Consider the following 25,076-nt stretch of genomic DNA (forward strand, 5'->3'; position numbering starts at 1 on the left):
AAGTAGAAAGAAAACCAAGAAAAGACCAGAGTCACCAAGAAGCTGAAAGCACTAGCTTACCTGTGACAGAGTATGAAAGAAAGAGACACTGAGGATCATACAAGTGGGCAAGAAGAATTCAGCTATAATTTTTAACAGTGGTTAAAGGCCCTATGTGGACTACTGCAGAGCTTGAAGAAACCCCTGGGAGCTTCAGACACAAGGGGCGCTCACACGCATTTGCAGTTCTTTATAGACCTCCAAAAGTATTTATGAGAAAGATTTGGGTAGACTGGGAAAGGCATGAAGCCCACCCATACCTCTCTCTTCTGTGGAACAAAAGTCTTAAATTACTGGGGAGGAAGAATAGCAAATCATGTCACCCACAGCAGAAAGTGATAAGCAAAGGATGTACACTCTAAACTTGAACATAACTTCTAGAAATAAACAAAACTAAATACAGCTAAGTCAACAGTAAAGATAGATGAAATATTAGAAAATATTTAATTGACCCCCCAAAAAAAGAAGAAAAGGAGAACAAAGAAGGAACAAATAAAAAACAGGTGACAAAATAGTAGTTTTTAGCTTATTTGTTTTTTTAAATTTTTATTTATTCATTTGAGAGAGTGAGGGAGAGAGAGCGAGAGAGCAAATGGGGGTAGGGACAGGGGGAGAGAAACCCAAGCAGACTTTGTGCTGAACATGGAGCCCAACACTGGGCTCAATCTCAAGACCCTGAAATCATGACCAAGCCAAAATCAAGGGTCAGATTCTCAACTGAATGAGCCACCCAGGTGCCCCCAAGTGGCAGTTTTTAATTCAACCATACCAATAATCATACTAAATGTAAATAATCTGAATATTCTAACTAAAACACAAAGATTATCAAAGTGTATTAAAAGGAATCCACCAATAAATCAAAAGCAAAAGTATGGAATAAGATACACCATACAAATGATAACTGTAAGGAACCTAGAGTGACAAAACAGAACTCAGAACAAGAAATATTATCAGAGATAAGGAAGTAAATTTGATAAAGGGATCAATTCACCAAGAAGACAAAAATCTTAGATGTGTATGAAATATTACCATTTATAAGAAATAAACATTTGGACAGGCAGATGACCAAAATATATTTTCATAAATATTTAGTCTTAGTCCATGGTTCTGGCTCACAGCTCCCCCAACCTTGGATTTTCCTGAGTTTTAAGAACAATTAAAGGATCTTTTGTTATATATGGTCTCATGTCCTCAGTTCCTAAAATCACTTCAGAGCCATGAAAGTAAAATGAGTGTCTTGTTATTCATAACAAGCCCCTTTCCACTACAACTGGATTTATGCGAATGAGAAAACTCTTGGAAAGGACCTAAGAATGGGGGTTGGATACCAGGGGAACCAATCATGAATAGAAGGTTGGAATTTTTCAGTCCCACTCCCTGATTTCCATGGAGGAGAGAAGGGTTGGAGGGTTGAACCAGTCACCAAAGGCCAATGATATAATCAATCATCTCTGTGTAATGAAGCCTCCATAAAAAGCCAAAAGGGGGGTGTTTACTGAGCTTCCAAGTTCAGGAACCAGAACCCTTTTATGTGCCATAGTACTAGACCCTAAACTCCATGGGAACAGAAGCATCTTTGTTTGGGACCTCACTCTACATATCTCTTCACCTGGCTGTTGATTTGTATCCTTTTAATGTACTTTGTAATAAACTAGTAATATAGTACATAAATAGGTTTTCTAAGTTCTGTAAGCCACACTAGCAAGCTAATCAAACCCATCGAGGGGGTCATGGGTAACCTCCAATTTAAAATGTAGGGGAGGTAATAGAAATTTCCCTCTACCCATCTAGGTTCTTGCCTGAGACCTCTCCTTCCCAATAATAAAGGGCAGATTTACAGGGAAAAAACAAACAGAAGTTTAGTAATGTATATATCTTCTGTATACATGGGAGATATCAGAAAACCAAGCAACTTCAGGAACAGTCCAAACCATCACCTTATACACTACCTTAAACTAAAAACAAAAGAAAGATGTTGGAGGTTGGGAGGGTGGGATGGAGAGGAAATTCCAGTAATGGGAGGTTATAAGGAAAATCCCAGTAACCAAGGGAATGTTTGTTATGCAGATTAAACTCAAGGCCTTCTCCATTGATGAGTCATCCTCTTCCTGGTACAGAGAGGGAAACATCCTTATATATGGAGATTTCCATTATAAATGCAAATTTCTCTTATAAAAAGGTAACTTCTACTAGTTTTCAGATCTTTTCCTGTGTCTGCTGTTTCTTAAAAATTACCAGCCCCAAATAATCCTTACACCAAAGAAGCTTGTTTCAGGGTGGAAAATTCTGCTTCCCTTCAATAGCCAGCTGGTCAGAAGTATAGGTAACAACCCAGACCTGCAACAGGCATCCTGAGTTGAGGGGGGTCATTAGCATCTCCAATCTGTAGCTGGTTAGTCAGAAGCACAGATAAGAGCCTGGACATGTGAAACTAAACCCTTTATCTGTGGGTTTTATGAAACTAAACCCTTTATCTGTGTACTCTGATACTATCTCTAGATAGTGTCAGAATTCAGTCAAATTATAGTACACCCAGTTAGTGCAGTGTAGAGAATTGTTAGATGTAGGGGGAAAAGAAAAACCAACCTCTCCACACACTGGAAATAAGGTTCCAGAAACCTTATTTAGTGTTTGCACCCTATAACAGAGATTTAAGGAAAAATAGACAAACAGATATAAGTGGAGAATTCAGTGGTTTTCTTTTAGTAATTGACAAAGCAGGGACACAAAATAATCAGTACCTATGAATACTTGAAAAACACAATCAACTAACTTGACCTAACTGACAAATATAGAATATACCACCCAAAAAAAGAATAAACATTCCTTGACTAAAATTAACAAGTCAGGAAATGACAGATGCTGGCGAGGATGCGAAGAAAAGGGAACCCTCCTACACTGTTGGTGGGAATGCAAGCTGGTGCAACCACTCTGGAAAACAGCTTGGAGGTTCCTCAAAATGTTGAAAATAGAACTACCCTATGACCCAGCAATTGCACTACTGGGTATTTACCCTAAAGATACAAATGTGGTGATCCGAAGGGGTACATGCACCCGAATGTTTATAGCAGCAATGTCTACAATAGCCAACTATGGAAAGAACCTAGATGTCCATCAACAGATGAATGGATAAAGAAGAGGTAGTATATATACACAATGGAATACTATGCAGCCATCAAAAGAAATGAAATCTTGCCATTTGCAACAACATGGATGGAACTAGAGGGTATCATGCTCAGCCAAATAAGTCAATCGGAGAAAGACAACTATTATATGATCTCCCTGACATGAAGAAGTGGAGATGCAGCATGGGGGGTTAAAGGGGTAGGAGAAGAATAAATGAAACAAGATGGGATTGGGAGGGAGACAAACCATAAGTGACTCTTAATATCACAAAACAAACTGAGGGTTGCTAGGGGGAGGGGGTTTGGGGGGGTTATGGACATTGGGGAGGGTATGTGCTATGTTGAGTGCTGTGAAGTGTGTAAACCTGGTGATTCACATACCTGTACCCCTGGAGATAAAAATATATTATATGTTTATAAAAAAATAAATTAATTAAAAAAAAAAAAAGAATAAACATTCTTTTTAAGCACACTCAGTTCACCAAAATGGACCATTTGCTGGGCCCTAAGATAAGTCTCAAATATAAAATAACTGAAATCATACAGAGTATGTTCTCTGACCCCAGGTAATTAAATCAAATGAATAAATAATAATTAATATTAAATCAGTAACAAAAAATATAAGGAAGATTTCCAAATATTTAGAAATTAAATAACATACTTAATAATACATAGATCAAAGAAGCAATCACAATGAAAATTAAATATTTCAAACCAAATGGAAATACAATATATCAAAACTTGTGGGATAATGCTAATGCACAGCTTAGAAGAAAATTTACAGCTTAAAGTGCTTGTATTAAACAAGACCTAAACATAAAAGTAAAACTTATAAAATTTCTAAAAGAAAATCTTTACACTCTTTTTCTTTTTTAAGATTGAATTTATTTATTTGAGAGAGAGAGCATTAGCAGGGAGGAGGGGGAGAGGCAGTGTCCCTGTGAGTAGGGGCTTGATCCCAGGACCTGGAGATCATGACCTGAGCTAAAGGCAGACACTTAACTGACTGAGCCACCGAGGCACCCCAAATCTTTACACCCTTGATCTAAGCAGAAATTTTTAAGCAGGACAGAAAAAGTATGAACCATAAAAGAAAAAAAAATTTTTTTCATCAAAATCAAAAGACACCATTAAGAAAACAAATGACAAACCATAGACTGTGTGAAAGTATTTGCAATATATAGATGATCATTAATTTTATGTGTCAACTTAATTGGGCTAAGTGATGCCCAGATAGTTGATACATTTTTTTGGTTGTGTCTGTGAGGGTGTTTCCAGAAAATATTACCATTTGAATTAATGAACTCAGTAAAGTAGATGACCTCAAAGTAAGTGGGCATCATCCAATCCTTTTAGAGCCCAAATAGTACAAAAAGACAAAGGAAGAATTAATCTGCTTCCTCGCTACTTGAGTTGAGACATCCATTAGTGATCCTGGTTCTCAAATTTTTGGACTCAGATATGGACTTAAACCATTAATCCTGATCCTCACTCCCTCAGATCTGGATTATCCTACCAGCTTCCCTGTTTATCTGTTTGGCATATGAGAGATCTGGGGACTTCTCAGCCTCTAAACTATGTAAGCCAATTTCTGTAATAAATCTCTTATATAAATTCTATTGGATCTGTTTATCTGGAGAACACTAAAACAATGCACAGCTGAAAAAGCATTTATATCCAGAATACAAAAAGAACTCTTAAGCTCAATTATAAGAAGACCAAAAAACCCAAGTAAAAATTGGCCAATACGCTCATGAAAAAAAATATGCTCAACATCACTAGTCATAATGGAAATACAAACTAAAACTACATTGAAATTCCCAGTACTTCCACTAGAATAGTTTAAATTTAAACTACTGACAACAAATAACAAATCTAACAAATACTGGACACAACCTGGAACAACTAAAAATCTGTCAATTGCTGGTGGGAATGCAAAATCATATACTGTGACATACTCTTATGAGGTTAAACCTACCCCTACCATAGAATCCAGCAATTCCACTCACAGGTATTTACCCAATTCTTTGTCCACACAAATAATTGTATGCAAATGTTCACAGAAGCTCCATTCATACTTGCTGAAAATTGGAAACAATCTAAATGTCTGTCAATAGGTAAACAGATAAGCAAGTTGAACTACTCCTGCCCCAGTGACACTATGTTTTAAAATGACAAGTTCATATGTCTTAATACTTTGTGTGGCAAATCTTCAATCCTTACTAACCCTAAGAATTTTTTGGATGAATTCATTTCATATTTTACTTCCAAATTCATTTTAGAATATTCTTTTCAATCCCTGACCCACAAAACTCCTTTAAGTCTTAATTTAAAGAAAATAAATTCGGGCACCTGGATGGCTCAGTCAGTTAAGTGTCTGCCTTTGGCTCACGTCATGATCCCAGGGCTCTGGTATCCATGGAGTCCCACACTGGGCTTCCTGCTCAGCAGGGGCCTGCCTCTCCTTCTGCCCCTTCTCCCAACCTCTACTCATGCTCTCACTCTCTCAAATAAATAAATTTTAAAAATTAAAAATAAAAAAAATAAGTTGTGTACAAGACTGAATCTACCTATCCAAGGATAAGACATCATTTTCATGTATTCATGTGCACCTCCAGATATGGAATCACTCTTACTGATCTGCTAACCTATCCTAAAACCTCACTCCTAGCATCTCACCGAGGACACTTCAACTTTTCTACTAACATAGTTGTTTTCCAGAATTTGTAGCTGTGCAGATGAAGAGATTCATTGCAATTGTAGCAGTTCACCATGTATTTGGGGCCAGTTCTTCAGAGACATGATAAGAATTAGAAAGCAAGATGTCTATTACCTTCACTGATTCAGTTTAACTTAATTCAGTAATCATGTATTGTGCACCTCCTATGTGATAGACAGGGTGCTAATGTCTGTGAAGAATCAAAGACAAGCAAGTCATGGGCTCTGTTGTCATGGATCTTTCTCTCTATGATGGTGGCTACCACAGAAACCAAACAGCTTCACAGAAGGCAACATGTCCTAAGGATGCAGAGGGCCTATGTAGGCACAGAGGACAAACTTGCTTTTTAGTAAGGAAAAAAGCAACACTGTAAAGTCAAAACTTCAACATTCTGTATAAAAACACTGATTTAACTTTTTGTATCTTCTTTCTAACAAACCCTGAGGCCTAGAAATTTGCTGAACTTTCTGCTTTGGTGCCTGAGTCCAGTTTGCTTCATTGCTCTTCCAACGGCAAGGTTTAGAAAACCCTTAGGTTGTATTTTATTTTGAAATCTGCTTAGGTGGTAATTCTTTTTTAGCTAAAAATAGAACTTGCCAGAGAAATTTAACAGAGAAATTAATGCAGGAATGAAAGGTGGGGCAATTCTCCATTCAACATTTTACTGTTAATTATAAATTTGCTACATAATTTCAGTTTCTAAGGAAACTTATATTTTGTTCTAATTATAAGAGGCAAGTGATGTGTATTAGAAGCAGCTGCTCCAGAGTTTTTGCTAACAGTCATTTCCCAATTACATGCACACAAATGCATTCAGCTCTGTTTCTTTGCCTTCCAACCTTGATATGTATGGATTTGTAATTTCTTCACATAAAATGTAAAGAAAAACCAGCTAGTCTCTCAAGATTTTATTATGCACATTCACTTAATTTTCTCAATTTTATGAGTAGCTTTGTGGCATAACCCAGCTGAAATCATTTTTAAAACATAGGGATGGAAGAAAGGAGGGAGGAAGGGAGGGAAAAGAAGGACAGAGGGATTGAGGGAGAGAGAGAAGGAAAAGAAAAGATGGGAGAAAGGAAACAGGGAAAGGATTAAAAAGATGAATGGAGAGTGGGCAGGCTGCTGAATGAGTACTGAATGAAGAGAAAAGTAGTACTCCCTATATGGTTTCTGTGTTATAACAACACTTTGTAGCCTAACAGTGAAGCACAAGCTAAAACAATTGCTCCAGGATCATTCCTAACTTCCTATCCCCTACTAACTGTGATGCTGTGGACTAATGTTTCTAAGTCTTTCATTCCCCTTCAGTAAAACTGGGTTGAGGCTCAAGTCATGATCCCAGGTTCCTGGGATGGAGCCCCCCGCCTGCTTCTCCTTCTCCTCCCTGTTCATGATCTCTCTTGCTATCTCTATTCCTATCTCTGCCTCTCTCTCAAATAAATAAATAAAATCTTTTTTAAAAAATAAAATCGGGTGAATAACAGTATCTGCTACAAAAAAGTTGACATCAGAGGAAAATAAGAAATGTAATGCGGTACCATATCACACCCATCAGATAAGCAAAAATCCTTATCTCCAATAATAAGTATTGAGGAGGTCAGAAAATAAAATTCTCCTGCACAGTTGATAGGAATATAAATGAAAAGCAATTTAACAACAGGAAAAGTTAGGAATGCATATACTTCGACTCAGCTATTTCTCTCCTAGGTATATCCCCTAGAAAAACTCTTATACATGTGACCAAAGAGAAACATACACAAGAATATTCACCACTGGGACGCGTGGGTGGCTCAGTTGGTTAAGCCGTTGGTTAACCCGGGTCCTGGGATCGAGTCCCACATTGGGCACCTTGCTCAGTGGGGAGTCTGCTTCTCTCTCTGCCTCTGCCTGCCACTCTGCCTGCTTGCGTTCTCCCCCCCCCTCTGACAAATAAGTAAATAAATAAAATCTTTAAAAAAAAAAAAAGAATGTTTACCACTGTATTATTTGAAATTGCTCAAAATGGAAAAATGCAAATGTTCTTCAACAAAAAAATGGAAAAAATGAATAAATCATAGCATACTCATATAGTAATGAAAAGGAATGATTTAGAGTCACATGTGTCAATACATATGACTCTCCTACACATAGAATAAGCTAAAAGAATCAAGTTTCAGACTTCAGAATGTCAAGGCAGAATCACAATGGAACTGAAGGAGCAATGGATTTCACCCAGAAAGGCTGAACTTAAAACTGGATACAGTAACTAATGTGTTCTTGGTTGTACATAAGACAGATTTTGTTATATTAGGAGGAGGCATTTAAAAATTCTGAAGGCATGAATCCATTTCCATGGCTTGTCTAAGGGGAACACTGGGCTCTGTTGGCTCTAGGCTGAAAGAGAATACACTGATGGATGAAAGGAATCTTCTACTCTGGGCTCTACCTAGCACATTCTTTCTTGAGGGTCTGAGCATTAAACACATTTTGTCACCATTAGCACTAATTTTCACCCTCAAAGCCACATGGTAAATTCATAGCATATTTTTTTTTTTAAAGGAAACCTAGTTTTATTTATTTATTTTATTTATTTTTAAAGATTTTATTTATTTATTTGTCAAACAGAGAGCGAGCGAGAGCGAGCACAGGCAGACAGAGTGGAAGGCAGAGTCAGAGGGAGAAGCAGGCTCCCTGCGGAGCAAGGAGCCCGATGTGGGACTCGATCCCAGGACGCTGGGATCATGACCTGAGCCGAAGGCAGCTGCTTAACCAACTGAGCCACCCAGGCGTCCCTCATAGCATATTTTTGACATTATTTTACATCTCAGAATATCAAAGCCTTATTAGAAAGGGAATATTTGATTTTGCTTGTTACATGAGAAAGCATCCTACATTAACCGATGATAAATTTTGCCATACCCAAATCATCTCTCATTTATGTGATTTCCCTTGGAACTGGTAGAGGTAGAGGATTTGTTTAATTAATCCCACTGCACATGTTAATGGCAGTCTGACTGGCCATGAATTTTCTTGGGCCATGATAAATGTCAGATTTGGTAAAATGGTAAAGATACTTCTTATGGGAACAGAACTTCCACATTTTTATCACAGGTTACCATTTCAGAACACCTGAGTAGGTTGCCATCTCACCTCCAATGTTTTCACATTTGCCAATGAAGAGTTGGTGTTCTCTGCCATTTTATATGACATCTTAAGTGTCTTATTTTTCTTTTTTTTTTTTAATTTTTTATTTTTTATAAACATATGTTTTTATCCCCAGGGGTACAGGTCTGTGAATCACCAGGTTTACACACTTCACAGCACTCACCAAACCACATACCCTCCCCAATGTCCATAATCCCACCCCCTTCTCCCAAACCCCCTCCCCCCAGCAACCCTCAGTTTGTTTTGTGAGATTAAGAGTCACTTATGGTTTGTCTCCCTCCCAATCCCATCTTGTTTCATTTATTCTTCAAGTGGTGATGCAACATGGGGGCTTAAGTGGGTAGGAGAAGATTAAGTGTCTTATTTTTCTATCACCAAGAAGATCTCTATATCTTGAATTCAACAATTGCCCACTGAATGATTGTCTGCCCTGAATTCCAGATCAGGGAACTATGGAACACAGCTAATGACAAAACTGTCATCACATTTTTCACAAGGAATCAGTTTTTGAACAACAGTATTGTCTTGGTCAAGAGATGCTAGAATCAAGACATAGGAAAGAATAGGCAGGCTGAGATTTTTGGAGTAGATTCGAGGCATCATTCTGATGACAGCTGTTACTGTAAGGATTGGTCACACTGTTCAGAAAGTTCTCTTATAACCTATCTTATGAGTGCATGGTGTTTTACACATAAAAAAATAACAGTGTAATTGTGTTCTATTATATTAAAGTAGAAAAAGACTCTGTAATGAGAGCTTTGAGACAGGAATATAAGTATTCATATACTACCTCTGATTCTGATTGTGAAATGTAAATCTGATGACGCTAATGAAAAGCACACCATGGAAGCCAAGTCTTAGTGTTAAAAGAAGCAGTTAAATACCATCAATATGATTTGGGACCACTGATGTTTACCCTGATGATATGGCTGAAGCAGTGTTTGTCAGGTTTCTCCATTGTAAAGTTACCGTTCTCTACTCTTCTTCTCTTCCCCTTTCCATACTGGACCTTTAGGAAGGAAGTTACTACACAAAGCCCACACTTTAGGAGTAAGGAGTTATGTTCCCCCCTCCTTTGAAGCAAAGTACCTATATAAGTTATTTGAAATTCTTTTGCATGGAAGATACTTAATTGTTCAATCCCAGTATTTACATACAGTATTATCAGAATTGCTAACTTGTACCAGGGTATCTACGTGGCTCAGCCAGTTAGGCGTCTGACACTTGATTTCAGCTCAGGTAAGGATCTCAGGGTTATGAGAGGGAGACCCACACTGGGCTCTGTCCTGGGCATGGAGCCTGCTTAAGATTCTCTCTTTCCTTCTCCCTTTACCCCTCTCCAACCTGTCTATCTCTCTGTCAGAAAGAAAGAAAGAAAGAAAGAAAGAAAGAAAGAAAGAAAGATAGATAGATTATCTTTTACCCCCAAGAAACACAACTTTATCAACTGGGATACAGTGTTTACATACAGTTTCTTTTGCCTTTAGTCTTATTGAATCCTCCTCTCCAAAGTCACTTGACCCACCCACTTGAGTGAGATTGTTTAAAACAACTGCAATATATCTGAATTCTCTTGTCATAGCCTGTGTCCCATGGATGAATCCCCTGACCTCCTAAATAATTTTTTAAAGTTCTCATATATTAAGGTTCATTCATTGTTCTATAAAGTTCTACAGATTTAGACAAATGCTTATATCAGGTATCTACTATTCCAGTATCATACAAAATAGTTTTGGCACCTTAAAATCTCCCTGTTCAACCCTCACTCTCCCCCCGAACCTCTGGCAACCACTGATTCTGCTACTATCTGTACAGTTTTGTCTTCCCAAAATGTTCTATGGTTGGAATCATACAATATATAGCCTTTTCAGATTGGCTTCTTTCACTTGACAATATGCCTTTAAGTTTCCTCCATGTCTTTTCATGGCTTACTAGCTCATTTCTTTTCATTATTGGATTGTATTGCATTGTATGAATGTACCACAGTTTCCTTACCCATTCACCTATTATTGAAGGACATCTTAGTTGCACACAGCTTTTAGAGAGTATGAATAATGCTGTTATAAACATTAGTTTAGTTAGTGTAGCCCTAAGTTTTCAACTCATTTGTGTAAATACCTAAGAATGAGATTTCTGGATCATATGGTAAAACTATGTTTAGCTCTATAAGAAACTTCAAACCTGTCTTCCAAAGTGTCTGCCCATTTTGTATTCTTACCAGCAATAAATGAGAGTTCTAATAACAAATTTATTTAATAGCAAGAACAAGTAAGATTTCGATTATACAGGATCTCACCGCTATAGAAGAGCTCTGTCATGAGAGTTAGGGAGACATTCCATTTCCATGGTTTGTGCCTTATTAGAGGTGAACCATGAACTTCTATAATTGTATGGAGACAGCACTTACATTTGAGGGAAGAGAGAAGTATAGCTCTTTTCCTTCTCCACACAGCAAACAAATTCTGGCCATAGCAGCATGCCAAATGCCAACTGTAAAAGGCTACTGGGAAAACTAACCAAAGAAATTCAGACTTACTTGATACATAGTGACATTTTAGCAGTGAGGGAGGGATACACCAATAACACCACCTTTTTAAATATATGCAAGCTCGGGAACTAAAAAGACTAAGCAACTATCTCCAGAAAACTAAAAGCAAGACAAGCAGAGAAGTGTTATAATTATGGACCCTTTCCTTGAGCCCTGGGTTAAAAATCTGTCTTTGCTACATACTAGCCACGTGCCACTAGGCAAATTTCTTAATTTCACTAGGTCCTGATTTCCCAGATGGTAAATGAGAATAACAATAATAATACTCTTCTCATAAAGTGTCATTGGAATCAACCAGCATATGATGACTATTAACACCTGGCACCCTTGCCTCAATTCAGGACATCTCTGAAGGGTCATCCCAGCTCCTGAGCTCCAGACAGAATCGGCAGAATTAACTTTTGGGATACATCTTATTGCAACTTCTTCCTCTGCCCAGTCCTGCCTCCCTCATCCCCTTACAAGAATTATTCTCATGAGTGCTTCCTGAGAAATTTCTTACACATAAATTTACATCTGGAGAAATATGACCTAAGAGAGTGAGCATTACCATCAAAACCACTACTGTTATTAGTGTTTATTCCAAGGCCCCCAGTCCATGGCTGTCTGTGTGATGCAGCAAAACATCCTTCAGTCCCTCATTTGAAGGATGACTTCCTCCCTTTGGGAAGAGTGGTCCTCACACTCCCCAAAGTGATGACGCACCTGAATTGTTGAAGGTAGTCCTCAGTATCAGTCATCTTAGCAGAGCTAGTAATGGTGGAGGAGGATGGTCAAGGATGAGCAAAGAAGAGGAAAGAACTTCCAGCTAATTAAAGTTCCCCAGCGCAGCCTAGACGAAATCAATAGAATAGAATAAAAAGTGAGATCTGAAGGAAGTTTAAATGCAGATGACAATTTATCACAAATAGTTCCCTTACCAGCAAAGCAGACATGACTGGAAGTTAGTTACACAAAGAGAGATTTAAGAATGAACTTCAGAAGGGTGGGATTTTCAGAACTGTGCTGATTTCCAAATAGCCAAAAGCCCACAAGACAATGCCAGAAAATAGGATCCATGCCTTGGAATGGCAGCAACCTGGAGCAGAAATAAAATGATACCTAATGGCAAATGAGTACAACTAGACAATATAGAAAGGAAATTGTGTTACTAAGTTTCAGAATTAAGTGATTCTCTTTTTTTTCTTTTTAAGATTTTATTTATTTATTTGACAGAGAGAGAGAGAGATCACAAGTAGGCAGAGAGGCAGGCAAAGAGATGGGGGGGGGGGTAGCAGGCTCCCTGCTGAGCAGAGAGCCCAATGCAGGATTTGATCCCAGGACCCTGAGATCATGACCTGAGCCGACGGCAGAGGCTTAACCCACTGAGCCACCCAGGCATCCTGTGATTCTCTTTTCTTACTGAGAAAAGTGAGCTGCTTTCATTTAGCAATTTACAGGATATATAGATAGTTTGTATATATGAATATGCAGAACAGTTGATAATTCCTTCAGAAAAATTCAGAGATTTTGGCTCAGGTCATGATCATGAGGTCATGAAATCAAGCCCCATTTTGGGGTTCACACTGGTTGTAGAGCCTGCTTAAGATTCTTTCTTTCTCTCTCTCTTCCATACCACACCCCATGCTCTCTCTCTCTCTCCCTTTCACACACACACACATACACACACACTCTCTCTCCTTCTCTCTCAAAAAACGAAAACAAAAACAAGAGCAAAACATTCAGAGATATTTCTAGCAAACTTACTCATGGCCATTCTGTGTTGTGCATTTCCGCCAGAACTATGTGTGTGCACTCTTCCTGCCAACCTAAAATGTGGGTCTTTAAGGAAAATAATAAAGGGGCCTCAGCACTAGTGGTCACTGTGTTGAGAAATTTCTCCTTTTATAACTGGGATTTCAGCTTCTCTTTTCTGTAGAGAGCATTATCTGATCACTACAGTTCTTAGGATTACTCTAAATAGCTTTCTGGAATAGTAACTATGAGGGTACAAATAGTAGACACAGGGAAAAACTGCCCAAGAAAGGGAGCACCACTGGTGACCTCTAGTAGTATACCACTTGTACTGAATCAATTCCAAATTTATAAAGCATGCTCATATTTTCAGATTTCCATCTCATTTTCATAGCTCATTACAAAAGACACTTGTGTTTAACTGGCTTATGAACCACCCCCCAAAAATTCATGAAGTGGATAGACTGATGGGAGATTCAGTTACCCTTGAATTTACCAAGACATGAAAACTATGGCCTCTCAGCTGGACTATATGGTGGAGGCCAAACACATAAACTTTCTTTCCCACTAATGAACAAATGCTACTTTTGCCAAACTCAAATCCCAAGAAGAGGGTGTGGCTCAGGACAATCAGAGATCCAAAGAGTTTGTTCACTGGGCTCCTGGGAACTGAGAAGAGGTAATGAATATTCTATTGCTGCAAAAGTCAATGACAATAGTGAGGCAACTAGATGGAAGAGGCAAAACCGAGCTCCAGACCATCCAGAGTTCCAAGCAGGACCCTGGAAACCTTAAGTAAAAACCAGACTGGAAAATGATGTCACCTGAGGGTGAGTGAAGTACTGAAGACAGAGCAGCATGCAATATTTGATATCCAACATGCAAAAACTAACCAACAAAGAGAACAGATATTAAAGAATTTCTAACTTTAAAAGGAAAACAGCTAAAAAAAATCTTTTTTTTATCCCTATAACACCTCTTACTCTGATGAGTTCAGAACAACTAATGAGTCCTCACAGTTGGAGCTGTCTCATAATTGAGATGATTTTCCATGGATGCTATTCATGATTCATAGAAGAGGCTCTTAAGGAATATTTTTTAAAAGGAAAGAAACATTTATAAATCGTATCAGGTCACTTGGGTCCTCAGTCTGGTGGGAGAAATACAGTATGCTTAGAGTTGTCATGAGTGTTCTCAGGCCTAGCACACCCTTAGGACTAGGACAGAAAACTCCTTGAGCCATGTCCCTCATTTAGCAGTAGCCACCAGGAGCTGCGTATTGAGAGGCATTCAGAGACCCAGTGCTGGCTTAATGAAAAAAGATACTGTGACAGACAGTCTTTAAATTTGTGTTTTATTGATGAAAAGACCATGGTATCAAAAAGGTAAAAGGCTTCATCCAGAATCACTCATTAGAATCAACACTCAACAGTGAGAATTTGGCCTCTTCCTTATCATCTTGTCAACTTTTGTTACAATCAAAATTTGGATGGCTCTCAAGGGCTATATGTTACATGAAAAGAATGCAATCTCAAAGGCCAACATATTCTATTATTTCATTTACAAAACATTTTCTAAGGGAAAAATTTATAGTGATAGAGAACATGGGAATAGCTGTTAAGGGGTTGGGAAGAGTGACTCCTCAGAGATGACACAATGGAATATCTTTGTGGTGATGGAACAGTCCTGTATCCCTATTGTGGTGATGGTGATTCAAATCTAGACAAGCAATAAACTATCACAGAACTATATAGCAAAAAGAAAAAAGTGCATATAAAAGTGGTAAAATTCAAATATGGTCTGTGCCTGAGATAATGGTATCATACCAACATCAAATTCCCGGTTATCACGATGTGTTATGCTTATATAAGATACTATCATTTCAGGAAGCTGGATAAAATATAGTAACTATATTACAATTTTTTGCAGCTTCTTTGGAATCTTAAACTATGTGAAATAAAGAGCTGTTTTTCTTTCTTTTTCTTTAATATTTTACTTACATATTTGACAGAGAGACAGAGAGAAAGAGCACAAGTAGGGGGAGTGGCAAGCAGAAGGAGAAAGAGAAGCAGACTCCCCGCTGAGTAAGGATTCCAATGCGGTGGGGGAGTGGGGGGCTCCATCCCAGGACTCTGGGATGCTGACCTGAGCTGAAGTCAGACGCATAATCAACTGAGACACCATGGCACATTTAAAGAGCTATTTTTCAAGTCATAGCCTACCATATTTTGGGGGAACTTAGAGGAAAGGTCAGTCCTGCTCATGGAAGAAAACAGGTAAAGAGCTGATAACTGAGTACAGTTTGGATAACTGAACAATCATTTACATATATAACATAAATATATATAAATTCCTCAGATTCAATATCCACCAAATATGGCCATTTGACAAAGCCTGGCCAAAATTATACAAGTAATAGTTAGCTAATGCCAACTCTTCCCCACCTGCCTTGTTCCTACCCAGAATGTGGACATGATCGGGGGGTGCAAGAAGCCATTTGAACCACGAGGATAAAATCACAGGGTAAAAATAGTGGTGCAAAAGGAGTCAAGGCTTACATACCTCTGAATTTGCCTTGTGACAAAAACAGATCTGTATCCATTTAAGCCACTACAGTTTGGTCAGAGCTGAATGCCATCTCTACAAGGAGAAAAAAACACATCTTTTCTCCTGAGGCAGCTGTGCCATGCAATGCTAGAGAGCCATCAGCCAGAGAGGCACCACTATGAAGGAGTAACAGTGAAAATGGAGGGCAAAGGGGTGAGGAAATAGGGCTCACCACCCAGAAGGCAGCATCTCAGGACCTCTCCTACATATCTGAGTATACTTCAGGGGCATAAATAGAGCTAGAGGGTCTTGAGTCATCATAATTTGGGTAATCTAGTTTCTTTGCTGACCCTCAAGATCAGCACTGATGGTAAGAGCAGGGTGAGACCAAGTGGAAACTACTCACTACACTCCAAGCTAAGTCCAGCTCAGCAGTTCATTCCAACTGAGGTAACTAAGGGAACAAGGTTCTTTCTCCTGTGAGTTGTGACATTAAGACCAGTCTGCAGTCCAAGCTTCCATAAATGCCCTCAGACCCACCCACCACCTGAACCCTCTGGATTATTCTCCCTCTTGCCTTAACAGAAGAGAGGCTGCTCTATTAGATCTTACTCAGTCTTTTCTCATCTCTTTCTATCAGCTTTGAAAAATTTTACATTATTTCAGACTTTATCTATGTATGGGGTCTGTTTTTTTATTTGCCATGTTTCATGTGTGGTTTCTTCATGCTTTTTGTAATGCGTTCTTATAAATGTTCCTATATTTCCTGGCAATCATTTTTGAACTCTCAGGGACATCCTGGAGTAATACTTCCTATGCCTGTCACTTCTGGCACATAGGCCAGAGGTCAGCAAATTCCAGCCCTCCTGCCCTCCTGTTATGATGAAGTTTTCATGGTTCACTGCTACACCATTGCTTACTCATTGCTTAGAGTTGCTTTTGCACTATAATGTGAGGGTTGAGTAGTTTCAACAGAGGCCCAATGGCTCCACAGAGCTTACAATATTTGCTATGGCCCTTTACAGAGTAAGTTTGTCAACCCCGGACATAGGCTTTCAAGTATGTGGGGGTTAATATAAGACATTAGCATATTCAAACTACAATATCATTCATATGTTAGCCAGTTGAGGAAAACATCATTTACCTGTTTGGTGATTGTTTTTTGCCTTATTTTCTGTGAAAGAACATTTATTCTCTTACTCAGTCCCCTCAACTCCTACATAATATTGTGAATTAAGAACCTGATATTAAAATAAAGTTTATTTCTTGCAATATATGGTACGGCTTTCACACATAAAGCCTAAAATAAATGTGAAATGTCATTTGTGGGTTTGCTGTAATATTTTTTCTGAGTTATTACTGTTAATAGTGGTTTATTTTTAAAGGCACTTTCTGTTTTGGCAGAAGGAATTCTTCTAAATTATTTATATAAAATGTATTATCACTCTTTTGTTGGATCAGTGAACTAGATGACAGCTCAATTTGAGGCGTTAAAAAAAACCTTTAGGGAATCTTTTGTGGTTTTGGCAAAAAATAATATATTGCCTTTCAGAACAGAGATCATGTGATACCGAATAAGAAAACTGTAAGATAATAAATAATTGTCTGACAATAAAATGCCTGCTCACTGAAATGAGATTTTTTTAAATAAGCCAGCAACAGAGGAAAATAAAAAAGGGATGAAAATACATTTTCAGTCAATTCAAAAGAAAGGTGTAGAATTTAGGATACATGAAAGCAGTGCTCCCCAAATTTAATTGCTTCCTTGTCAGGATACAAAAAAACCACATCAAAAATATGAATAGAAATTGTTCCAATTTCTAGAAGCAATTATGCAATATATACATTGTTTTTGCAGTATGTATATATTAAATATATATATATATATATTTAGAGTCTTAATACACATATCTTTTTTTTTTTTTATAAACATATATTTTTATCCCCAGGGGTACAGGTCTGTGAATCACCAGGTTTACACACTTCACAGCACTCACCAAACCACATACCCTCCCCAATGTCCATAATCCCACCCCCTTCTCCCAAACCCCCTCCCCCCAGCAACCCTCAGTTTGTTTTGTGAGATTAAGAGTCACTTATGGTTTGTCTCCCTCCCAATCCCATCTTGTTTCATTTATTCTTCTCCTACCCACTTAAGCCCCCATGTTGCATCACCACTTCCTCATATCAGGGAGATCATATGATAGTTGTCTTTCTCTGCTTGACTTATTTCGCTAAGCATGATACGCTCTAGTTCCATCCATGTTGTCGCAAATGGCAAGATTTCATTTCTTTTGATGGCTGCATAGTATTCCATTGTGTATATATACCACATCTTCCTAATCCATTCATCTGTTGATGGACATCTAGGTTCTTTCCATAGTTTGGCTATTGTGGACATTGCTGCTATAAACATTCGGGTGCATGTGCCCCTTTGGATCACTACGTTTGTATCTTTAGGGTAAATACCCAATAGTGCAATTGCTGGGTCATAGGGCAGTTCTATTTTCAATATTTTGAGGAACCTCCATGCTGTTTTCCAGAGTGGCTGCACCAGCTTGCATTCCCACCAACAGTGTAGGAGGGTTCCCCTTTCTCCACATCCTCGCCAGCATCTGTCATTTCCTGACTTGTTGATTTTAGCCATTCTGATTGGTGTGAGGTGATATCTCATTGTGGTTTTGATTTGTATTTCCCTGATGCCGAGTGATATGGAGCACTTTTTCATACACATACCTTTTAAATCCAGTTAGTTATGTTTAGGTATGTATCCTGAGGAAATGAGCTAAAATGTGGATGGAGATATGTGATATTGGCTGAAATATTTAGTTAGCAGCAAAAATAGGAATAAAATAAATTAAATGTCTACTACATTTCAAGTACTATGCTAGATGCTGGTTGAGTGAAATAGTCTTTGGTGAGGGAGTAACATGTCAGCTGAGAACCAAAAGCACTGGAAGTTAACGACCCAAGACCATGAAAGAGCAAATAACCATCTTTGTAAAGAGAGGAAGGTGAAAGAGAGGAGATGGGCTGGTAAAGTTCTGATGATGATAGGGGACAGAGGTGAAATATCTTTTAAGAACATTCCAGACACAAGGACTGAGAATATTTGGAATATAAATATCAAACACAGAGTTAAAGTGTAGGCATCCGGGAATCACACTGGTTAGCACTAGTGAGATAATTTGATCTAGACCCACACCTTCCCCTAAGGCAAGCAACCTTACCTGAAACAAGGAACTCTTTTCTTGTCTTAACCCCTCTTCTTGCCTATAAATGTCTTCTATTTTGAGCAGATCCTTGGAGCTCTTTTCTATTTGCTAGATGGGATGCTGCCCAATTAATGAATCATTGAATAAAGCCACTTTGATCTTCAAATTTATGTAGTTTTGTTTTTTTTAACAGTAGCAGTGCAAAAATCATGACAAAATATGTGTCATATTCAAATGTACAGTTGCTCACATAAAAACTAACCTTCATCAGTAAGGTTAACTCTGCCTCCATTTTTAAAAATAGACTTGATGGAATGCGAATGTCTGGGAATATTAGATATCTTTTTCTTAGATGCTTTACTTAATTACAGCTTTCTTACCCTAAGCCTTGTTGTGTAAAGTTTTTCTGGCGGGGGTCTTTTATCTGTTTCCTGCATAGGTATTGGGTTACCTATGGAGACTTGACCTGGGCATACATCCTTTTGGTGGGAGAGTCAAGGGTTAAGGAGGGGGGGTAGGCTGGAAGAGAGCGGCGAGACCCCGCGGGGGTCTGGCGGCTAGATCCCGTGGTGGTCATTTCCATTGCTCTTCCTGCACTCCCGGAGCCTCCAGAGCCTCCGGTCATTTCTATTGTTCCTCCTGCACTCCGGGAGCCCACTGATCCAACATGTTCCTTCTCTTCAATACTAGTAAGTGTGACAAGTGTACTTAGAAATGTAGCAAGTTCTAATAATTATTCTGTTATATAAAACGTTAACATAAGGGAAGCTGGGTGAAAGGTGTATGGGAACTCTCTGTACTATTTTTTGCAACACTTCTGTTAAATCTAAAATTAAAAAGTTTAAAAAAAAAAACCAAGAACATCATGTATGGTATGCTGCCATTTGTATAAAAGGAAGAGAAAAGAAATAGAAATGTGAATGTGATTTTATATGGTTAGAATATCTCTGGAGGTACATACACAGAACTAGTAGCATAGGTTAATTATGGAGAAAGTACCTGGAGGCTGAGGGTCAAGGGTAGAAGATTGGACTTTTTCTGGCTGCTCTTTCTGAATATTTTGATTTTTTTCCATGTGAATACCTTGCCTATTCAAAAATAATAAAATGAAAAACTGGACATCTTGGAAAGGCCATTCTAGCTCCAGAGTCCACAATCAGCAGAGGCAACTCAACTGCTCTTTCTGCTCAATCCTGCTTTCTTCCATTTTCATCGTGGGTACTGAACCTAAGGGCACTTGCTAATAAACACAGTATGTGCTAAAGAGCTTCTCAGAGTATACTTTCCAAAGAAGGAATCTTACAGCTACTCTTTCTTTCAGCAATTCTGTAAAATTTGCCAAAGTAAGATATTTTCACTGCAGTTGGTTAAGGCTACTGACTCTTTTCATCACAACTTCCATTCCATGCTTCCGATCTTATCATGTGGTACTGGAGTGGCTATGGGCAGCTGGAGATCCAGTTAAGTATAAGTTCACTTGGGGGATATATTTCATCTAAGTTGGTAGACTACTTTTATGTGATTCACAGAGACACTTCCTGCATAGGCAAGTTATGGACAGCTATCCTACTGTGGGAAGAGTTTAGGAATACTCCACTGCATCAACTCAGTGTCAGGACATAATAGTGCAAGGGCCAATGTCATACTGAGATGTGAATGTATCCTATGGTGCTCAGTACTGGAATTTTGTGGGTAGTGGTAGAACAGTGTGATATGTAAGGAGCCAGAAGCTAGTTTACAGAAAATACTTTCAACATCAGACATATAAAAGGTAAAAAAATATGACTCTCATGAATGCCTAGTCAAAATAGAATTTCTCTCCTGCCACATAACAAACTCATAATGTGCCAGGACAATGAGGACAACCCATGATGTGCTGGTAAATGAGTGTTATCGTTTCAAAAAGGACTTAACAATAGCTACTGCATAAGAAAATTTAAAATGTCCTGAAATTTAATTGCTCATATATCAAAGAATCTTAACAGAGATTTTCCATATTTCAATAAGAATCCTAATTATTACATGACATTACGAATAAGTAGTAAAACTAAAACTTTTCTAAACTATGATGAAATAAATGTTGATTAATTATGAGAGAGGAAAGATTAAATTATCTTTCTATTCTCTCTATAGCATATATTACAAAATCATTCCACATGAAGAGTATGATCAAAGACTACACAGCCAAAAGAAGAAAAAAAAAGTTGGAATTAAAAAGTACACTAGAGAAAATTATTATTCCAATTAATATTATGTTACTTTTCTGGATTTTTATGATACTTATGTATTTGTCAGCTTTTTTTTTTTTCTTTTTAGAGCTAGAGAAAGTGGGGGTTAGAGGAGGAGCAGAGGGAGAGAGAGACAAGCAGACTCTGTGCTCAGGAGCCTGACACAGGTCTTGATGAGATCATGATCTAAGCCCAAATCAAGAGCCAGAAGCTCAACCAACTGGGCCACCCAGGAGCCCCTACTTGTCAGCTTTTTAAATTTATAATTTATTTGGATGATCTTCTCTCATTTCACATAAATTTTCATATCTGTACCTGTTTTATATTCTTTTCTTAAAGAAGGCCTAAGAATTTTATTAATCTTCAGGCCCTATAAAAACCTAAACCAACCTATGAGAGTCATCCTTTGAAAATATCTTTTTAAAATGGGAAAAATAGCATTATTACAACACTAAAAGTCTAAAGTGATTCTCTACTAGAGTGTCCTTCAAGACAGAAATCCTTGCAGTGAGAAAAGCCTATGTTCCCAGGAGGTGGCTATGCAGGAAAATAACATAGCATTTTCCCAAATATGAGTGCAGTATTGGCAACACAGCTATTAACATTTCTGCTTTAACGTCATGTATACATTTATTTTATTCTTCAACCATATCTTATGTTCAAAGCATTATATAGTAAAGTTCTGACTGGTGTTACTTAAGGTACTTAAGGTATGCATCCTAGATAAACTTTTATTATTCCTATTTCCTCTGCCCCTTTCTCATTTCTATCAGATTTACAATCTCCAACTCATGCACATTAAATAGAACGACAGACATGTGCTTTGAATGCCACTGGGTAAAATGAAAAGAATAAAAGAAGCTTAATGTTCCCCAAATATTGTTCACACAAAAAGACAATAGATACTTTGATTCTTATTGGGAGGGTCCTAAGCTTCAGCTCACACATTTGTGTATGAATTGGTCCTTACCAAAATGGATGGTGATGTGAATTGAAGATTGCGAATGTACACTGATATTACACTGAGCAAGATGAGAAGGAAATGCTTCCAGTCTCCTCGTTGTAAGCAGACATCTAAAAACAGGAAAGTGAGCAGAAGTTGATATCCATTCTTCTTTCTTAGCAACAAAATCCTTATTTTGAATGGGATGGCAATGCACCACACTGTTAAACTACATTCCCCAGTCTTCCTCAAAGCCAGAAGTGTCTAGATGACAGAGTTCTGGCCAATGAGAAGAAAGTATAAGGCACTGTGCACAGCTCTCAGGAACACACTATAAAGGGAGTCACTCAGCCAGCAACATCTTTTGCCCTTCTCCTTACTTATACCAGGAATTCCAAAGTGGTACTTAAATAGAGGCAGTCATCTTACAATCTGGAGGCAACCTCGAAGTTTAAAAAAAAAAATTGCACCACCTGCAGCTACGACGAAGGCATTGGAGGAAGCATTACTTACCTTCCCAGACTGCCTACTCCTAGACTTCTTGCTAGATTTAGTCAAGTCCTTATCTGTTTAGGCCAAATATAGTCCAGTTCATTTAGATGAAATAATACACAAATTCCTACCTGATACAAGGGATGGCTGAGATCTCTATTTTTATTTTCCTTACATGACTTACAAATACCTACTATTAAGTATTCATAATAGTAAATAAAACAAGAAGAAAAAAGAAGGAAAAATGACACTAAATATAGCATAATAGTAGACATATAATCTGCTTAGAGAGAAGACATACCACAAGACACAACAAATTTCAGGACAACAAATCTTTTTTTTTTTTTAAGATTTTATTTATCTATTTGACAGAGAGAGAGAGAGTACAAGCAGGGGGAAGAGCTGTCAGAGGGAGAAGCAGGCTCCCACTGAAGAGAGAGCCTGATGTGGTGCTCAATCCCAGGACCCTGAGCCGAAGGCAGATGCTTTACCAACTGAGCCACCCAGGTGCTCCAAGACAACACATTTTTCCTGCCCTTAAAGATAGATTCCACACCTGATTAAAATTAAATTAAATTAAAGTAAAGTAAATAAAGATAGTAAAATTTAACTTTTTAAGTAAAATTGTACATCTCGGGAAAAATATTAAGGATCTTGCAATAAGCTAATGCAGAAAGAAACATCATCAAAATAGGAAAGAATCAAGTTAGTGATCTGAAAGAAAGCTTGGGAAAAATCACATAATGAAGAGACAAAATACAGACAAAAGTGATGTAAGGACAATAGGTATAAGGAACAAAAAAGATGAACCAACAATTAGCTTGATGTCATTGAAACAGAGGAAAAAATTAAGGAACTAGCACTCTGCAAAACATACTAACAAACAGATCAAAGAAGACTTTCCTAAAAGGAATAGAATGATATTCATGTTAAAGAAGAAGGCAAGTCTTTCATAAAGCTCAGTGTTTCTTGCTGATTATAAAAAAAAAACAAATCCTTAGTGAAACAGATATTAATATAAACCACCAACATTCAGCTTCATGCTTAATGGTAAAAGACTAGAAAACTTCCCAGTAAATTCAAGAATAACATAAAGATGCCCAAGAGAGCCATCATCATTATTATTATTTTTTAAAGATTTTATTTATTTATTTGAGAAAGAGAGAGAGTGAGACAAAACATGAGAGAGGAAAAGGTCAGAGGGAGAAGCAGACTCCCCATGGAGCTGGGAGCCTGATGTGGGACTCGATCCTGGAACTCCAGATCATGACCTGAGCCAAAGGCAGTCGCCCAACCAACTGAGCCACCCAGGCACCCCGGGCCATCATTATTATTACTTAAAGATTGTATCATTGCGATTCACAGACCTATAATCCTGGGGCAAATAATACATTATATGTTAATCAAAAAAATGTATCATTATATATTTTGAAAACCCAGGAGAACTAACTGAAAAAAGAAAGCATTAGAAACAGAGGATCAGGGCACCTGGGTGGCTCAGTGGGTTAAGCCACTGCCTTCGGCTCAGGTCATGGTCTCAGGGTCCTGGGATCGAGGCCCGCATCGGGCTCTCTGCTCAGCAGGGAGCCTGCTTCCCTCCCTCTCTCTCTGCCTGCCTCTCTGTCTACTTGTGATCTCTCTCTGTCAAATAAATAAATAAAATCTTTAAAAAAAAAAAAAAAAAGAAACAGAGGATCAGGGCACCTGAGTGGCTCAGTGGGTAGGGCCGCTGCCTGCGGCTCGGGTCATGATCTCAGGGTCCTGGGATCGAGTCCCGCATCGGGCTCTCTGCTCGGCAGGGAGTCTGCTTCCTCCTCTCTCTCTCTCTCTGCCTGACTCTCTGCCTAGTTGTGATCTCTCTCTGTCAAATAAATAAATAAAACCTTTAAAAAAAAAAAAAAAGAAAAGAAACAGAGGATCAATAGAGTGGATAGGTATAAATAATATTTTATTTATTTTTTATAATCATAAGGGCTTTATAAATACTAATTCCAGTTTGAATATAAAAAATAAATGCCTTGGAGTAATAGCAAAAACTATGCTAAAGTCCTGAATGAATTTTTCAACTCAACTCTGAGATAAAAAAGACTGTTTAAATAAAAAGACAGATAGGAATTCATACTTGTAAAGAGGTCAATTCAATTACATTGAATTTATAAATTCAATGTAATGGCAGTTTAAAAAATACCAAAAAAATTATACTTGTGGGAAAATGGGGAAACTTGACAAACTTGACTAAAAACAGACATACAAGATATTTGAGGAAAATCTGTGAAAAAAAGAGTAATAATTGAAACTAGCATGTCCACAACTAAAACATCATAATATTTCACTCATTT

At 38.0% G+C, this 25,076-nt stretch overlaps 1 long non-coding RNA gene across 1 annotated transcript in view; it reads right to left on the reverse strand.

Moving 5' to 3' along the window:
* Positions 1-25,076, reverse strand: part of LOC116586226 — a 92,407-nt gene that overhangs the window by 43,585 nt on the left and 23,746 nt on the right. The window contains exon 3 of the long non-coding RNA XR_004283941.1: positions 22,273-22,376. This is a non-coding gene — a long non-coding RNA (uncharacterized LOC116586226). The remainder of the gene's footprint in view (positions 1-22,272; positions 22,377-25,076) is intronic.

The sequence above is a fragment of the Mustela erminea genome, chromosome 3 (assembly GCF_009829155.1).
Source record: "Mustela erminea isolate mMusErm1 chromosome 3, mMusErm1.Pri, whole genome shotgun sequence".
In the NCBI taxonomy this organism is placed as follows: Eukaryota; Metazoa; Chordata; class Mammalia; order Carnivora; family Mustelidae; genus Mustela; species Mustela erminea.